General features: G+C 34.8%; 1 long non-coding RNA gene across 1 annotated transcript; it reads left to right on the top strand.

Annotated features, from left to right (window-relative positions):
- Nucleotides 1-749: 749 nt before the first annotated feature.
- On the top strand, nucleotides 750-18,831 carry LOC104467196. The gene is made up of 4 exons (XR_727609.1): nucleotides 750-893; nucleotides 11,212-11,268; nucleotides 16,171-16,228; nucleotides 18,789-18,831. It is a non-coding gene; the product is annotated as an uncharacterized LOC104467196 (long non-coding RNA).
- The last annotated feature ends 705 nt before the right edge of the window (nucleotides 18,832-19,536 follow it).

The following is a 19,536-nucleotide window of genomic DNA, read 5'->3' as shown; positions in this document are numbered from 1 at the left end:
CTTCTCCATTTCTTTTAACATGAATCATAGTCGAATATACCACACATATAATGCCCAGAAAGTAGCACAAATAGGTGCTGCCACAAAGACACTGTTAGATTGTTGGAAAGTCACTTATCATATATTGAAGAATCCTACAGAATTCCTGATCTCTAACTATATGTGCAAAATACAGAATTAGAGCAAGAAGTAAGTTACTGGAGGGAGTTGCATTCTTTGATCTCTTTTCTCTTATTCTTAACGTCAGCATCCTCATTTGAAAAGGAGTGTAAAAGCACAAGTCAGTGTTGTGCTCACAGATCAGGAAAAGCCCTCAACGGGTTCATGTAGGCTGTCCCTGCTCACACCTGGCTAGTTTGGAGGTGTTATTGTATGTATTTCTGTGTCAAAATTGGTGTAATATCTGGAACATCAGCTTTTATTTCATGTCCAAGTGAGGTGTCATCATTTAATTCAAGGATGAGATGTACAAGCATAGCTGCTCTGAAGCAATTTGAAAGAAGTTTCACAAATGATGGGCAGAATAGCGTTTTATTATTGAAAATTCTGCCTTCACTAGTTACTACTGTAACCATTGTTCTCTTGCAGTCTGAGGGCACTAAATAACTACAGTGATCACTGTTAATAGTTTGGGATATTTGTTGACCTGTTTATGGTAACTATGCCTCTTCTCTTAACTATTCTTTTTTCAAAATACCTCTTCTAGCCATGCAAAGTGCTAACTGAGAAAACTTTTTTCTTTATTCCTTCCTTTGAAGACAAAGACAGGGATTTGTTTGCTGCAGGATGGTAACCAGGAGCCTTTCAAAGTGCAACTGCACTTAGCCAAAGATATTTTGATGATCCAGGAGCAGGATGTGATCTGTGTGTCTGGTGAGCCTTTCTATTCTGGTGTAAGTAGTTTTTATTTTTTCTTTAACGTGTACTTTATACAAAGCAAAAATATTTTCTGTGTGCGTGCCTGTGAGCATATGTATACACATATGTGTGCACTTGCTTCTACAGTTTGGTATTTAATTTTATATCGTTAACACTAAATGTATTTTGCTATATCATCTTTTGAGAGTAAATCTTAACAATACTCATTGAAGAAGCAAGAATAAGATAATAAGCAATATGCATGACTGCAGTATTGTTTCTCTGGACTCACCTTGTAATATTGGAGCCACTGAGTGCGATAGGAATGACGCAGGCAGTGATTTTTGCAGTGAATGCAGATAACTCAATGTACTTACATATCTGAGTATTGTCTATGGAGCTGAGAAGACAATTGATGACCACTGTTATGGCAAGGCTTTGCTAGGAGAGGAATTATCTGCTGTCCTCTGTTGCTTTGATTGCTTCATACGGTGGTACAACACCAGATTTTGTGCATGCTGCCAGTCCATGCTGCAAGGGTCAATAGTTTTACCAGCACATCATGTTAACAAAGATGGACTGCAGCTGAAACAGTGTAATGGTGTGATTTATGTATTACTGTTTTTACATGATGTGTCAGATTTGTTATTTAAGCATCATATTGAATTTTGTGGATAAGCTACTGAGCTTTGTAGACAACTATTTGGAAGACCTGTAAAATGTTATATAGAATAATGCTGTAGGTTTTGGAACTATTGTAATGCTAATTTTTTTATTTATTTCTAGAAGATGGCTAAAATAATAAAAACTATTTACTATTCATTTCTATAGAGATTTTTATAGATTCTGTAATCATATTTTGTAGAGATATTTTTAAGATTTTTGTTTGCATGACAAATCTGACATTATATTTTCACAGTTTCATGCTGTACAAATACAATTTGCTAATATAGGTCTATGTGCTTTGGATGGAATATAGGCGCTCCTTTTACCCGTCAGACTGTACTGTTCCTCAATATACAGGACATCTGGCAGCCCAGATAGAAGGAAATTATGACTTCAACCTCAGGCTATAGTTGTTCAATTAGCAACACACACCGTGGCACCATTAGTCCACCACCCCATTCTGGCATTAAGAGGTTGCAAAAATGCAACCTTCATTATTGTGCTGTAATATCTATTGCTTCTGCTGAACTTGCTATTTAAATATCTTCAGGAAAGGCTTTATCTTACAATTTTGTCCTCTTTAATTTTTCCACAGCGCTGTAGAAAACAGTGGATGATTTGCTTCACCGGTTACATTCCTCTGATTTTATTTGCATATTGAATGCGTAACTCATTAACTGATTGATATCAGTGTGGTCCTGAGGAGTTTCTTTTCTCTTGGCAGTGTCATTGTTTGGCTAGTAACTTTTGAGCACTTTACCCTGATTTCCTCTGGGATTAAGACTAGGTCTTCAATCAGTAGGATCATTCCAACTCAGGATGATGGTCATTTCACAGACAATTAACTGTCCTTTTGTCATGGGTCATTTAAATCATCTGTAATCCTTTGCTTTGATTGTATAACATGATCAAACAAGTCCCACAGGCTTCCTTTTTTTTTTTTTTTTTTTCCATTTTTTCCTAATTTTTATTCCTGATTTATTCGGTTTATTTTTTGTTTGTTTGTTTGTTTTTCTTATCTTTTACTTTGCTTGGTTTATTTTGTTTTGTTCTTTCTGTCATTCTAGATGACTGACCACATCTGTTTGTCTTTTACATGCATTCTACAGAGCAAGAGCAAGTGTTTTCATTAGCAACTGACATTGAATGCCTCATGGAATGAACTCTAAAGAATAAAAATAAAATTTGTGACTGAGGAGCAATAGCACTGTTAAATTTTACAGACAAGTAGCTACAGTAAAAGTTATTTATAATCTGTTTTAATAAGTAATCAATTTAATTATAGTGTTTTACTTAATCACTTCTGCACTGTCAAGTAAGGAACGGCTATTACTGTTTCTAGTTCATAACAGTATCTCTTCTGTTTGTTGGGTCTGAATCAATTTGCCTGCTCCTCTAACAAGCTTTAAACAGGCTCTTAACGTTCCAGCGGTACCCTGATCTGCATCCTGTGAAATAATCTAATTTAAATCAATGGCTCCTTAGGAATGAGATCCTGCTTAATGTGAGTACATGGGATAAGGATCTAGTTCTTAATTTCAAACACTTACTTTCTGGTGGAAAAGAGATCTAGTTTCCTGAAACTAAAGAGATGAAAAGGAACTTTGTTTTTTCTTTCGTTGTATACAGTTTGGAGTAAGAAAAACAAAATGCACAAAAGATTATAAGCAACATAAACAGTGTTAAACGCTAAAAAAGAAAGCATCTGTTTCTTTAGTAGGTTGAACAAAATGTTAGTGTTAGTGAGGGTCCTGCAGCAATTGTATCTGTAATTCCATAAAGCATCAAAGATCCTCCAAACAATCATGGATTAGATATAAATTTCATTATCAGTTGCATCAATAAGTATTACAGAGGTTTTCTTATGCTGCTAGTGGATATCTGATGGAGATTTGTACTCCAGTGCAAATGACCATAAGTGAGCTCACATTTTGTGAAACTCAAAGTCTAGAAGGCAGTGTCTTTACTAATCCAAATTAAATCCTTGCCTGTAGAGAGGCTTTATGAGAAGTGAATGCCTGAGTTGGAGTAGCTTCTGTTCTGAAGATATCCATGAGTCTCTCCATGGGAAAAATGGGAAGACAAGACTGGTGACTGTTAGGTCAGGTACACATTTTTCTGTCCTAAAGTACTCGACCCTCACAAAATATTTTTTTTTCATAATTATTATATTGACAACCGTCAACTTTCTCATTATTATAGTTGTCATAAGTTTCCATGACTGTTTATTGTGGCACAGAACAGCTGGGATTTTTAGTCCTTTCATCTGAAAAGAAATACCCTGAACACAGCTGAATTAAACATTGTAAGAACTTCATCAGTATTGATGGCAGAATTATAGATGATCTTTATTTTATATGTCCTTTTAAATGTATTTCTTGAATTGCATGAAATAATACTCAGAAAACTTTGCTATATGATGTTCCACATGACAATGTGCAATAAGGCAATGCCCAGTCTTTTTAGACATGTAGGTCAATACCCTGGACTAACAAGGATAGCCTAATACGGACCTTGTTGAAAATTATGATGGGAGGAGGGATAGCCTAAGATATAGCATCTCTGATCTGAAATATGACCCTTCAATAAATTTATTCCTAGGAAAAATTTTAATCTTTGCAATTCCAGAATCAATTTTTTTTTTTTTATTTTAGAGTTAATCCTCACAATTTCTATCACTTTTCATGAACATCTGAAATTCAAGTAAAAAGATTATTTTGTTTTATCATGAAAAGGAGTTTATGTGTCTAGGGAGCTGTGTTTTTTTTCTTTTTTTCTTCAATAGATTTTGTTTACTAATTGTACTCAGAAATTTTTCTATTGTAGTGTACATTGCACGTGAGATCCGTAAACCAAAGATGTGACAGTGTACCATCTGACAAGATGGATGGTTTGAATCAGCTACTGTTTTTCTAAAAGACTGAAAATAAACTGTGAGCAGCTGGCAATTTGCTAAATTCAGCTACCAGGAACGATTAAATTTTTACATTATTTTCTTCACGGTTCTATTAAGAGTCATAGATCTTCCAAAATCTGCTAACTCACCTAATGATAACATACAGATAATTCTACACTGCTGTGTATTAGTGCATTATTTAATAAAACATTTATTTTAGCATTTTTTTTTAGTTAAGGGTCTTTTGGGGAGGTTGATGTGAAGATAATTCATAATTTCAATACTAATTAAAAAAAACCTTCATCAATAAACACCTTTTCCAAGGTCAGAAAGTAACGCTGACTTGAATTGTTGAACTGCATTTAGACTTGATTTCTGGCATTATTAATCACACCATCATTCTTCTTATTCTTGTAAAGATAAGAACGTATTATATCTCACTTTTAAAGTTGCCCTTTTGCTATTGTGAAATCAAGAGTGTTGAAAGATTTATAACTCTATACAAAGCTCATATGGTATTACAAAAATATGTTGCATTAGAGATAATTTTTAAACTTTTAAACCTTACACAACATTTTTCTTGACTTTTCATTTAAATGACAAAGGTATTGTTAATTTTTAAATATGTTTAAATTCAGAACATACACTTAACTTCCCTGAGCAGTCAGTTGAAGATATTAATTTTCCCTTGCTTGCACTTTTTAGAGTTTTAGAGACTTCTGGAGAGTAAATTTTAAATCTTTTACATTGGATAATTCTTTTTTGAGAGTTCAAAATTTTCTTTTCATATATTTTGGTGTAGGTAAACCCAATGCAGTTAACATTAATAATGAGTAGAAAAATGAGTGAAGAAAAAGTGAAAAGCTTAAAATAGTAAACATATGGGTTTATTTTCTGTATTGTATTTATTTCTGTATGTATTTACTATTTTGATTCTGATGGGTGATTGAATAGTATGAACAATGCTAAAGTGAAACTCCCTGTCCTGGAGAGAATTGCAAATACGTGAGTAGATAGGTCACCTTTCAAGCACTTTCTATTCTTGTTACTGTCACAGAGATACCAGTAAGAATGGTGATTTTTATTTTCATGTTGGTATCTGTCAGCTATTCAGTGGAGTGAATCTGTTTTTTTCACAGAACTCGTCAAATATCTATCAGATGGTGGTAACTTTTTTTTTTTCCCTGCCAATCTGGACAGCTTTTAAGTGACAACCTGGAACTGGCAGTTGTAAATGTGATTATTTAGGGACAACCTAAGCCAGCTTATTTTTGTGCAAAGAAAAATATTGCAAACCAGAAAACTCTTGGAGAACCCAAAGCATTGATCAATGGCAGTGTATGATGTGAGGCAGTGGCTGAAAACTCCAGCTATCGCAGAGTTACAGAGAATGTTCGTTACCCAACCTCGTGGGAATTCAGATACATGCTGACTTTGGATTTGTGGTTTTTTCCTCTTTTATTTCTGTATTAAGAAATGCGGTACTTTTAAAAGAAATCAGTCCTAGGAGTAGAATTGTTATAAGTAGCTATTTAGGTGAATATTTCTGCTTTTAGGTGTATGCTGTAGGACTGGGAACATTTTGAAGTGAGAACAAACAAGTGGTTGAGTGTCAGTGTTAACAGTCTACGCAACACAGCTGCGTTTGCTGTCCTCAGTCTCCAGCATGGCTGCAGAGGAAGGGGGATTTCCCACTGACCAGGCATTTTGCCGCCATCCCTTACTGCTGACCTTCTCCAGTTGCATGAGGAACTGAAATAAGGGAACAAGCTTTGAGTGCCACACAACGCAAGTTGTTAGCAGATGAGCAAGTCTGCTAGCAAACCTTGTTGACACTATTAATTTGAAATTGAAATATGATCGCCTTGTGTCCTGTGTCCTTTACACTCAGAATGAGTGTAAAGTTTGACTGCTCGTGTCAATGAATCCAAAGAAATGCCAGTAAGAAAGAGCAAAGCATTACCAAAAAGAGAACATAAAATCTCCCTTCTTGAAAATGTATGATAATTCAATGGTAACAAAATTCTCATGACATTTTCTTATTTCAAAATGGATTGAGATTAGTAATAGCTGATAAACTATGTGAGAGCATGGCCTTGAAGATAGTATGACATCAAATGTTAACAGGTTGATCTATGAAGTTGCTGACAATGTATTGATTGTATCTTTATATCTCATTATTACATTTTAAAAATCATATTCTAACATTTTCCTCCTTTTATTTCCCTGCTTTTTTCCACGTCACTGTGCTATTGTAGCTTCCTCTGCATGTCTAGTCCTCTTTTCCCAACTACTGTTTTGTTCTGCACCCATTCAGCTTTTTTTTTTCCGTGTTCTTCCATATGTATAGTACCTTGGTGTCTGTTCTATCCACTGTGAAAAGAGAAGTCTTGTTTTCTCTCTGGACCTAGGCAAATTATTTCTTCATGCCTTTACTCTTGTGAGATGAATAACCAGACACACCAGTGACCCAAACTAAAAATGTGGTATTTATATCGTAGTAAAAAGGTTGAGTAATGGAACATTGAAGTTTGACACGCTGTTAACTCAGTTTTATGAAGAGTTTTGAAGTTTCTTCATCCTTTTGTTCAACTGTTGTTTGACCACTTTCATAGAGACAGGTTACTAGATCACATGAGATCACTGGTTTATATTATACAGAATAAATAACTTGAAAGTATTACTAATAAATCATAATTGTTAAGAGTCATTTAAGCAATTATGAACTTTCTTTTACACCACATGTCAGTCAGAATGAAATATTTGAATCTTTACTGTGCCCTAAGATTTAACTGTTAAAATTAATATTAACTCCAGACTAAATGTAAATAGGTAATGATTACATAGGATTCTGTGTTTTCTATTTCCTGTTGTTGTGTGCTTACACAGTCATTCTTCAGTTCTAATCTCATTTAAGATGATGTCCATGATCTCAAGAAGATGATATGAGTTTTAAGGAGAAATTTTAATACCTCTTTAATGAAAGCCTAAAAAACATTGCTTCTATTTCACTGCGTAGCTCTGAGGAAGAATCTTCTTGGCAAAACTCTTAGCTCTCCTTTTCAGTCAAGGAACATATGTGTGGATGAGGAGTTTGCTGAGTTAGAGGCATGGAAAATGCTGACAGCTTGGCAGCAGCTCTGAGTTTTTCAATAACATGATAACTACTTTTGTTCTGTTCCAGGAAGCAGCTTCTGAAACACTGCTCTGAATCGTGCATTTAAGGATCCTAGGAGCTCTAACTTTCTCTCTGTTTGGTGTAATGTAGATAACAAATATGATGATGGAATTACAAGCTCACAGGACATTTTATGTAGTCTTGCTGTTGAACTAAGTAGCTTTTCATCAGAATCAAGTTTATGTTGTAAACTTGGAGATGAACTTGCTTTTGGAATTTGCAAGACCATTGCAAATTCAGTCATAGGATACTACCCTGTGCAAACAGAGGAAAAAGTGAAACTAGGTAAAATATTAATAGACAAATCTACAGCTGACACAGACTTTTAGTTAGATTTTATTTTAAGCAGATATTTGAAATCAATGGAGCAGCAGTATCTTCAACTTAGAACAGCATAAATGGTCAGTCGGGATACTTAGAGCCCTTCTTTACTGGAACAAACCTTTATTAATCATGATATTTAAAATATTATTTTACATTAAAATATATTGCTTTGCAGAAAAGGTTTATTCAGTTCGCCTTGGTTGAAGGTGGCACTGAAAATTAAACTTCGATTGTTTATTTTGTGTCACGTACAAAAAGTCCCATGCAAGTCATGCAAGTTACAAATAAGAAGTTACTTGGATAGAGAGTTTTCTAGCAAAATATAGCTGGTGTCTACCATCAAAATACTTATTCAAGTTACTTTGCAACTCTAAAGGGAGAGATTTGTATTTCCAAAGTTAAATTTGACATCCTGGCTGTATACTCAATGGAGGACACAGCTGATGAAGATGATTATCACCTAACTTGGGCACCTGCTTTGACTCACCTGAATTGAATGTATTTATTTTTCTTTGCTGATTACAGGAGAAAACTTGCCTTGACCAATGGCTCAGTTTTAGATTAATTAACTACGGTTAGATGGGTGCTATCATTTTTCTTCTAAACTTCTGAGGAGAAGAAGAAGAGCTGATCAAAGCTGGGGTCTGATCCTAAGCCAAAATTCTGGTGTATGAAATGTGTGATGCTTCTGACAGTTCTGGAACAGCTGTTTCACTCTATTGTTTATGTGAGGTTTGCAGTTGTAGACTAGGGGATTATTGATGGTTTACTAATGAAACATATAATTCGTTGTAGTTCAACAGGTAGGTTAAATACAATGCAATGCGTTCATTTTACATAACAAATCACTGGAGTGGAACTAGTTTGAAGTATGTTTTTAAAGCTCAATTCAGTTCAGTAGCAGTCTAGACCTGAAATATTTAATATCTACTCTCAATGGAGATAGGAGAGAACCTAGAAAAAATGCCAGACAAAACCCTCTGATAAATTATGTTGTGCTGGGAAATTACAGTTGCTTGAAATTTTTCTGTTCTCTTTACTTACTTTTACACAGTTTTGTCTGTTTAGTAGTCTGTTATGCTAGCAATGTATTTCTGAAACATGCATTTCTTTCTCTTAAAAAGTAATGCCCAACTCCAGTGTAAAATGTTTCTAGTTTCCTGTCAGAGAGCACTGGTAAACTCCCAAAAGACCAAAAATCTGTGTTTTCAGGGCTGGCTTGACTCTGCATTCACTTGAGTGAAAACCGGAAGTAGTGTTGTATTGACTCTCTTACATGGGTACTTGTGTGTGTTGTGCTAAGAAAGACAACAACAAGGATAGAAATATTCAGTGGGACAGCTTTCTATTAGGCTTTTTAAAAGCATAGCTCCAGCTTAGAATATATTCATATGCTGCTATTTAAATTTTACTGACATATCATGAACTAAACATTTTAATGAAGATTTATTATTTTCACTGAGCACAGTACTTCATTTGAAATTGAATTGTAAAATGTGATGTTCTTTACTGCATTCATGGTTAATGTAATGCTGTCAAGCCAGTGTATTTTTATTGAAAAGTTGCTCTTTTTCAACATCTTATCACCACAAGGATTTTCTATTATTTGATTTGAGCATGTGTAACAAAAATATTGGAATGTATTGATTAGAGTGTACAAGTCAAGCTTCTGTTCTTAACTAGATGTTCAACACAAGCCACAGCTGGAAATGAGGTGGAATTAACAGGGAAAACACAACTACCGGTAGAGCCACAGCTGAGTGTTTCATGTTTGTTTGTGTAAACTCAGCTTTGACCACCCATCAGGCTGTGGCCTGTATTGGTTTATCCTGAACATATTGTCTGTAGCTGAAACCTCCTGGCAGACGAATTGTTTTCTAAGTGCGGTTTGTGGCCTGAAGTGGAATAACTTTGTGGGCTGAGTCCAGTTTCTGGAAACCCTGTTATGAATGTTCCTTCCTAGAAGGTGTGAGTAGAAAGCCAAGGAGGCTCTTCTGGTACCTCTGAACATCACATAAGCACGTGGATGAAACAGGACAGCCATATATTCCTCTGTTACCATACTAGTCATTCATTTGTGGGTTACAAATATAAGAACATATCTTTTTCATGCATTCCAAATGTTAAAAAAACCCAAAAACCAACCAAACAAAACCAAAACTGTTTGACCAATTAACAGCAAAATTATATGACTCTTTCTTAGATTAAATGTTTACAATCACTAATTTAAACAAAAACAATAGCTCTGTAGGAAAAAAAAAAACACCTCTATTCAAATCTGACTGACACTGGCAATCTATGCTGATTGTGCTTAAATATATGAACATATATAGATAAAATATATATGCAGATGTATGTAATATGTATAATGAAATGAGTATACATTGTAGAACCACATGTAGAGGGCATTAAAAAAATCTATATGTTCCATCTATTTGTGTCTGGACATATGGGTATAGCTGCTACTAAGATTTTTTGCCACTAACAAAATTGGCTAATACTAAATGATCTTTGGAAATAAAGTCAATGAGATAGACTAGAAAAAAAAATCTTTTTTTGTAGATGTTTGTATCCATACTTGCCTATAGATTTTGCAGAACAAATGTTAGGATGAACAACAAAACAAAAAAAATTTGCTGCTTGGAGTAATTCTATTGCCAACAACACACTTTAAATCATTGGATACTATTTTTAAACCATAGATCTGAAGTCAACAGTTGTTGTGTTTGTATTTTTTTTTTTTAATTTGGATTAGGAATGCGCTTTGAAATTAATTTCTGGATCATGTGCACTTATCATGCTTTGGTTCACATCACTAAGCGGTCTAGGAGTACACAAGCTGTATTCTTTTTGGATTAAACTAAATTGGAAAATGTGCTACAGGAGGGCAGTTTATGTACTTCAGCGTGTAGTGCTTCATCTGCACACGGGAACAATTTAGGACTAGTAGAAATTAAGACCTCTAAGATGCATATATTGTGCACTAACTTAAACTCTACGGTTCTGTTCTTATTGCATTGCAGTACTTGCTATTGTACACAAAGCCAGTGTGGTATGAAACAAAGAAATCAACTTTTGTCTGAGACAAGACCTCTTCTTTTCTTCCAAACTTTGTCTTTTTCCTTTGCAGCATAGGTTTCATGAGATCCTTGCATTCAGGAACTCACAGGCTAATTAAAACAAGCAAAATAAATGTAGGATGATAGCACAGAAACAACTTATTGAAATATGAATATAGATGTTATGGCACAAACTAAATCTAACAAAACTTGATTTTTTTTTTTTCTAGGAAAGAACAGTAACAATTAGAAGACAGACTGTCGGAGGTTTTGGATTAAGTATAAAGGTAGGATGATTTTTTTTCTCTATTCTTCCACATTAAACAAAAAGTATTATTGTATATAGTTAATGTTACTTTTAATCAGGACAACCTATATTTTGGAGGACTAGAAACAATAGAGCAAACGTATTCTAGGATGTTAGATACTGTCACAATAGGCAACCAGCAATCCCTTTAGGATTCAAGCTGAGCAACTTTGTAATAAGATTTGATATGAGAGTTGAAAAGTGTTTGCAACTGCACAGACTGTGCTTTTGTTCAACAGAATTCTAATTTAAGTAGTTATTACTGAATGCTAAATTACAATGGCAGGCATATGGAACAGCCTGTAAGTTCATCATCAATTTTTCCCACAAAGAATATAATATTAATTCACTGCAATGCATGAGACAGAAAATGTTGCTTTCTCATATTTATTTTGCTGTAGATCGAGCAACAGCATCAATTTGTCATGTTGCCATGTTTTTGCTTTCTTCATTAAGATTTAAGAACATATGCAAGTGTAGGTGATCCTTTTCGAGGGAGGAAGGGATGACAGGGAGGAAGAGTTAATAATCTGTGTCATCATAAGTTTTCTACAAATCTATATTTCTATGATTTTGTAAACCTACCTTAGCTTTGAATCTCAGTGTAGACAACACAACATTAATTTTATCTTCAAAACACAGCAACACTCAGCTTCAAGATAGCAATGGAAAGAGTAGAGTGTACTTTGTATGAATGCAGAGAGGCTTAAATTATGCATGTAAAGTGAAAGTATAGACTTTCCTGTGAACCTCTGCTAGTACTGACCACATAAGAAGTGACTCAGAAGAGGGATTAATATGCATTTGTGTTTTCATTGATAAGAATATTGCTGAATAGAAGTACTAGTTCTCAAAATATGTCTTGGTACACTTGCTGTTATCTTGTTGACCCACTAACGCTCTCTGTTCAAGGAAAACTAATCGCTATGTTGTGGCCAAAGTTTCTGATTAGTTTAGTCAACAGCCTACAAATTATTTTTCTGCAATGTCATTGTAGGTTACAGTTCACTGAATAACCATGAAGTAATGGATGTCAGTGTAAAATCAAGTATATGGGTGAATGAGGTTATAATTAGCTGTTGGTAAGAAATAACTAGTTACAGTAAAAACTTTTGAGGTTTGGAAAGCAAATCTCATAAAGAATCACTAAAACTGATTTTTTACTTATGCATTACATGTTATCTTTTAGAATTAAAATTGCTGACAAGTTCGAGATCACATTAAGTATCAGGTATATTGTGTAAAGTATCATTGAGAAATATAAATTAAATACTGAATGTGCAGATGGTCTTTCTTAAATTAGTAGAGCAAGATATTCTTAAATTTTTAGAGCAAGATATCCATTACATTCAGTTCATTACTTTTGTTTTGCTTTGCTTTGCCTTGCTTTGGTTTGGAAGATTCCCAACCTTTAATAACGGACATATTTATTATTAGCTTTAAATAGAAAAATAATTATTTAGTAATAATGCCTTAAAGGAGAGGTCTACAAGTCACCCTGTAGGAGTGAAGTGGACTTAGGCCTTTTCTCCTTGTTTCAGTAACTCTATCTCCCACAACCCCATGTACTATAGTAGTTCCTGTTGTCTTGCTACTCTCAATTTCAGATGGGGGTTGTCTGAGGACTTATTTCTGGCAGTGGTGTATATCAGAGGATGCAGTTTATCTGAGGTGTGACTTATACCGGTACAGTGATTAATGAACCTCACTTTAAAATATTTGCTCGTGCTTTGATATGAATTTTTCTAGTTTTGGCATTGAGCTCGAGGGTGTTATCATGCCTTAATTCTGATAATTGAAACACCCATTTGTTACTAGAAATCTCACATTATCAAGACACCTTTTAACTTTCTCTTGAGTAAATTTTGAAAGTGTCTTATCCCACCTTAAGTATTCTGGACCCTTGCAATTATTTTTTTTTTCCCCTGAAGAGCAGAAGGTCAAAACGTTAATAATGCCAATTGTCCAGTTATTTGTCCGTGAACAGAACTCTCTTCTTTTGTGTTATAACCTGGATGCTCCAACTACATTTGTAAAAATCAGAGATTCAGCTAACTGCTTAAAAAAAAACCACTTGTGAGTTTGATTTTTACACAAGACCTGAACTTAAGCCCTTTAAAACATTGCTTACAATCCACTCTTTGCAGGTTTGAAAGAACAAAAAAAAAACCAACCTCTTTTGTGTTTGGTGAACATAATTTTACTGAAGTCAATGGTAAAGGTGTGATTGAATTTGAAGCAGAACTAGTCTGTTTTAGACTCTTCAGAAGGAATTATTTTCTAATTTCTGAAGCCCCTTTAGAACCCTCAGTTATAAACCTCTGTGTGTGAAGGAATAGCCATGGTGTTAGATCCACTTTGTCAAGTGTAGTGTAGGATTTCAGTCATTTATCACATCTCTGAGAAGTCTGAGATGCAGAAATTTGACACAAGAAGCTGCTAAATGGATAAGTTCTGAAAGAACATCATGTATCTCAATAATTGGAGTGTAGTGTTCTTGGGGAAATAGGCGATAAAATTGATAGTTCATTAAATAAATTAAGGTTTGCTATTACAGTTTGACTCCTGGCTGCCAGGTCTCTGTACAGTGCCATTTTCCTGCCTCTGTTGTGATCATTCTTTTTAAACGATGAACAGCATATCTGCTGAAATTTGTTTTGGCTTTTCAAAGTTTTATTTGATTAAAAAATCTCTAAAGCAAGCATGTACACCCAACCTGTTTGCACTTATGTACATACTTAGATGATTCTCTTCCTCTTCATTCATTCTGTGATATTTTTTTATTAACACATTTTCACAGAATCACTAAATCCCACAATGGTTGAGGTTGGAAGGGACCTCAGGAGATCATCCAGTCCAACCCACCTGCTCAAGCAGGATCATATAGAGCACATTGCACAGGATTGCATCCAGCTGGGTTTTGAATGTCTCCAGAGAAGGAGACTCCACAACTTCTCTGGGCAACCTGTTCCAGTGCTCTGTCACCCTCACAGTACAGTAGGTTTTTTTAATATACATTATATATATTTTTTCCTCAAATATTATATGTTTTATATATATACATATAAATTTCCTTTATATATATATTTTCCTTCAACCTGCAGTGTAAATGGATTTAGATAGATATAGTGAGTGAGAGAGGAATAATCGTATCACGGGCGTTGCAGACTGGCTTAGTAATAACAGTCATTTCCCTCTTTATGGGAGAGCTGAGTCTAAGGAGGGAGGGAGGTCGTTTTACTGAGAAAAAAGGACATGTGTTAGCTATGCTGAGCTTTAAACCCTGCTCTCCTTCACTAAGCTTCAAATATCTTGGACAGCACAATCTCTGTGTAACATTGGAGGCTTAGGAAGGGAACTGCCACAATTGTTTTTCTGTCTGGTTGAAAAAATTGGAAGAAATTGAATGTGCATGCAACTAAGGAAAAATCTGGAGGGTGTAGGTTGAGTCTTTTAAATTTAGTGAGCTTGAACTGATTATCTTAAGTGAAACCAACTTTTACTGCTGCTCTTCCTCTGGTGGAAGCCACTGATATTCAACAAGTTATAATAGTACAATTTACTGAAATAAAAGTAGCCTCATGGTCTTTGAGGAGTGAATACTCAGACTGTGCTACAGATACCAATACCTTCTGTGCTTGTAAATGCTCATCTTGTGCAATGGTAGTAGAATTTTTCTTGTAGACATATAATCATCATAATATTACTGAGATCCCCATTAACTCGGTGTTTTTAGGACCATTTGCATTGATAGCCACTAGCAAAAGAAACTTTAATCCTATTTAAAATTCTACAGTTTCACAGGAAATTTGTCTTTATTCCATGACAGAACTAGCTGTTGAGTACAGGAGTCTGTTCAGTCAAACAATTGGTTATTGCATGGAGAAGGGATAGGTGCTGTTCCCTAGACCATCAAAATGCCCATGTCAGCCCTTTCCACACCTCCACACTGGATGCCTGGACTTAAGAAAGCCATTGTTTCCAAATTAAAATCTGGCTGCTGAAGCAAAGAGTAAGCAAACCCTTAGCCAGGATTCCTAGGCAAAATGACAGTGTGGCAGACTGTCATTTCTGATGGTCTGAGTTCGTACAGGTTACGTGCAGGCTTACATTTTGATGCTCTCTGCAGAGGAAAAAAATATTTGTGTATATCTGCCTTTCGCTTCCTTTGAGTTTCCTTTTTATTTAAGGTTTCTTTTTAGTATTTTGTTCTTAAGCACCATGAATGTTTCCAGCCCCAACAGGATAAATTGAATGAAGCAACAGCATTGAATTGCTGTTGAACTGTTGAATTACCATCCAGCTTGCCTTTATTTCCCCACATTTATTGAACCATTATTGTTTCTTTTCTTAAAATGTCTTTTTCTGTTCCTTGTTACTTATCCCACTGCTTTGCTCACTCTTTGTACTTTTGTGACAGAGATGGAAACAAACAAAGGCTGCTTTTAAGATGAAAAGTCCAAAGTTGCTTTTCTTGGGCTTTGGTTTACCTGTTTCTTACCAGCATGAAAACTAAGTGGTCACAGTGTGGCTACCATTGTAGTGTGGTGGACATTTGGCTTTTATACAACACGACTTCATACATGAAGCTCTCCGGAATTTGCAGAAACTGATGTCTTTTTCCTTCAAATCTTGTAGAGTTTTTGAACATCAGTTAACTTCCTGAGCTGATGATGGCAACTGAGAACTCCTTTGTGAGAGACGATAAGGAATTAATCCAAATCAACTCTTTAATAAAAAAAAAATAAAAAGAGGAAATGCAGGATCAGAGTTATTTTCTCAGTCTCTCTGAAAACTGCAGTTAGAGAAAGGGTCAAATATAATTTTAAGTAAAAAAGATCTTTCCAGTGACTGACGAGATTGCCATTTATTCTGTTTTCAGGGTGGAGCAGAACATAATATTCCAGTGGTCATTTCTAAGATTTCCAAAGAACAAAGAGGTAGGTGTCAGATTAATATATTGTGTTTTGATGTGTTTCTTAAAGCAAGGTGCGTTAAGTCTTGAAATTCTTCAGGAAGTGATCAATAAATGCTCTTGGTGTACCATTTCTCTCTCCATGTCATTATGATCTCTCTCTTGTCAGAACTGTTCTCTGAAAATTACAGAATTTATATTTGGAATATTTTGTAAGCAATCTTCAACGTGATTTTTTAAAAAAGTTCTTGTAAAGCTTTTTTTTTTTTTTAAGGAGAGAAATAAAAAGGTATTTAGAGAATTAAATTATTTAAGAAATTTAACTGAATTTAATAATTTTGTGTCCTTTATTTTTCAATGGTTATTGTCAGGAAGCTGTAGCAGATCAAATTTTGGCCGTTAAAATATGATAACACAAGAAGAGTATGCACATCTTTTTACACTGGTTAGTAGGGTAATGCTCAGACAGGGGTGCGTAATGGCAGAACCTTGATAATACCCCTGTTTTTTCAGTATTAAGTGCTGTACTGTGTAAGCCTTTGCAGCAACTCATATATAGTAAAACTGATACTGCATAACGTCTTAACCATACTTATTTTTAGTGCATGCAAAGCTGGTGTTGAACCCCTGTATTGTTTTTAATAGGCAATGTTTTGAAATTATTGGAATGATATAATATGTGCAAGGAAGATGGATAATGGTTAGACAGCTCATGTTGTGCACAGTGATGAGAGATGAAGGTTATGAATCAATAGTAGTACAATGTATTTAAAATCTCTGTTATGTTTGTGTATATTAGTGTACACTTGTGTAAGGTCAGAAACATAAACTTGGGAGTATTTTCCTCCATCTGTATGCAATAGTTCTAGGATGGTGTTTCTGCACAATTAAAATGTGCCAGCATAAAACAAACTCTCATATTTACCCACACAGACAAAGAGAAGTACAGGGTAATCAGCATATAAAGAACTGAAAGCCAGTCTGAAAGGCAGATGTGAAAGTTGTGTGTAGGGAGGGTATAGAGTAGCATGGAATGAGCCCCTAAGGAAGGCAATAAGGTTAACCTTAAGAAGTTATACTTGTGACTCCATTCTTTTCAGTATACATGTAAGTATGTAATGCATAATAATGTGGCATATATTACCTACACTAGCTATTAAAATGTTATTAGGCACTGCAGGAAAAATAAGAAATACAGACACATAAAAGTGCACAATTTTTTTTTTGTTGTTGTTCTTTTGCTGCAATGGCTGATGCATTATTTCTAACCTCAATACCTAGCTGAGTTATAATCTCCATTACTGCTTTCAGTCTCTTGTGTAAGAGACTACTATCTTGTGTAGAAAGTGTTGTGCCATGTGTCTGTACTAGGGATCTTTGACACAGAGAATGGTGTTTGACCCAGAGCCTGTACCTCAAAGTTCTGCAGGCTCGGTTTTGCCCTCCTCTCAACTGACTCCAGCTCTTTCTTTGGACGTCTAAACAATAATGTGACATTTGATGCAATTCTTAAAACCAGTAGTGCCCATAAGGTCCTCAGGCTAGCACAGTAGGTCATATGTGAAGCGGTAGACGAAGAATATTGATATGCATTATTTCAGTAAAAATAAAACAATACATCAGAATGTTCATCCTCCAATAATTTAAGCATCCTTGTCTACACCTAAGTAATAAAACCAGCGCTTCAAACACATGCTTGAGTATCCTAATTTATGTCAGTATTGATTCCAGTTTTACAACTTATGTAAATAAGTAAAGTTTTTGGATCAAGTCAAATTCTAGTCTTTTCTAGACAGTATCTTCTCTGATGTTTTGTAATACTACAGATAAATAATCCCATATAGTCCGTTAACATTTCTTAGTTCTCATGTTAGGCATTATTTTCTTCTATATAGACACTTTGTTATATTTCTTGTGTATTTATAAAGTATATTTGCATTAGATAGCTCTGTAACACAACAGAATATTTAAAAATTGCAATTGTAGAGTTAGATTTTGTAAATTGTCTTGTGATTTATAGAGTACAGATTTGTTTTAAAATTCAAATTCAGTTTGGCTGGTGATTTTGTACAACGTACTGATTGTCTAGCTCTTCAGCATATAAAGTCTTACTCAGCATAAACATTCCACAGATTTTATCAAAGATGCAGGATCTAAAGTATCTTTAGTAAAAGCTTGCATGTAGGATCTAAAGTATCTTTGGTAAAGTTTACAAATTAAATTTTTCTTTCATAAGTAGCTCTGGAGTCTCCATGTTATTTTTTCCTCAGTTTGTAAGAAATTACCTCTCACAGACAGATAGAACCTAGTCCTGCAGTCATTTTTCTGTTCTGAAACGTATGCCATAACTCACCATAATGGCCTGGAAGGTGCTAGTGATGGATGGAAGACGTTTCATGGTCTTGTACCTGGGCTGGGTAGATTCTTTCATAGTAACACTGAAGTTGTGTGTTGCAGTTTTTTATTAGGTTCTGTTTAAAATTTTAAAAGATTATATATAAAAAAAGTGTTAAATAGGAATCTGTGTATAAGAAATCTAGGAGGTTTTATACAAAATGAATGAAAAATATGCTTTCTATTTTCAGCGGAACTTTCAGGCTTGCTCTTTATAGGAGATGCAATACTACAGGTGAGTAAAATTACAAGTTTTTTCATTTATGTTTTTCAAGAAAAGTGAAATGAAATCTATGCTTATGAAATGTAGAGTAAGTCTTCTCTTTGTCTTTTTAACAACAGATTAATGGAATTAATGTGAGAAAATGCAGGCATGAAGAAGTGGTGAGCTTTTCTGTTTTTTAGTCTACTTTTTGTGTTTTATAGGTGTTGAGATAGTGGTAAATGCTGATAGCAGCATGCTGGTATCAGTTGCGTTACTGTTATTGCTAAGCAAATATGACTGTACCTTCTAGTAAGGCAAGCAACTCACATCTTAGTGCAATCGCTTCTTCATAAGTTTGTTGTAATTGCTCTTCTCAAATAGGCTTTTCTGGATTAAAGATGATTATTGAATTATGCAGATTTGAGCTGTACATATTCTGATACATCTTCTTCTGGTTTATAGGTATCAAATTTCAGCAGTGCTACACCTTTCCAGCTCTGTGAGGTCGTTTTCATTTCAAAAGCTGTAGTTTGCAGTATGTTAGAGATTTGTTGTTTGGTTGTTTTTAATCCTATTTCAAAATGAAACAAAACTATTTATCTGCCTTTCATTTTCTGGCTGTTACTTCACAGAATCATAGAATTATAAAATAGTTTTGGTTGGAAGGGACCTTAATGATCATCTAGTTCCAACCCCCCTGCCATGGGCAGGGACACCCTCCACTAGCCCAGGTT

The sequence above is a fragment of the Pterocles gutturalis genome, unplaced genomic scaffold (assembly GCF_000699245.1).
Source record: "Pterocles gutturalis isolate BGI_N339 unplaced genomic scaffold, ASM69924v1 scaffold44774, whole genome shotgun sequence".
Taxonomy (NCBI): domain Eukaryota; kingdom Metazoa; phylum Chordata; class Aves; order Pterocliformes; family Pteroclidae; genus Pterocles; species Pterocles gutturalis.
This window is presented reverse-complemented; position numbering and strand designations above follow the sequence as displayed.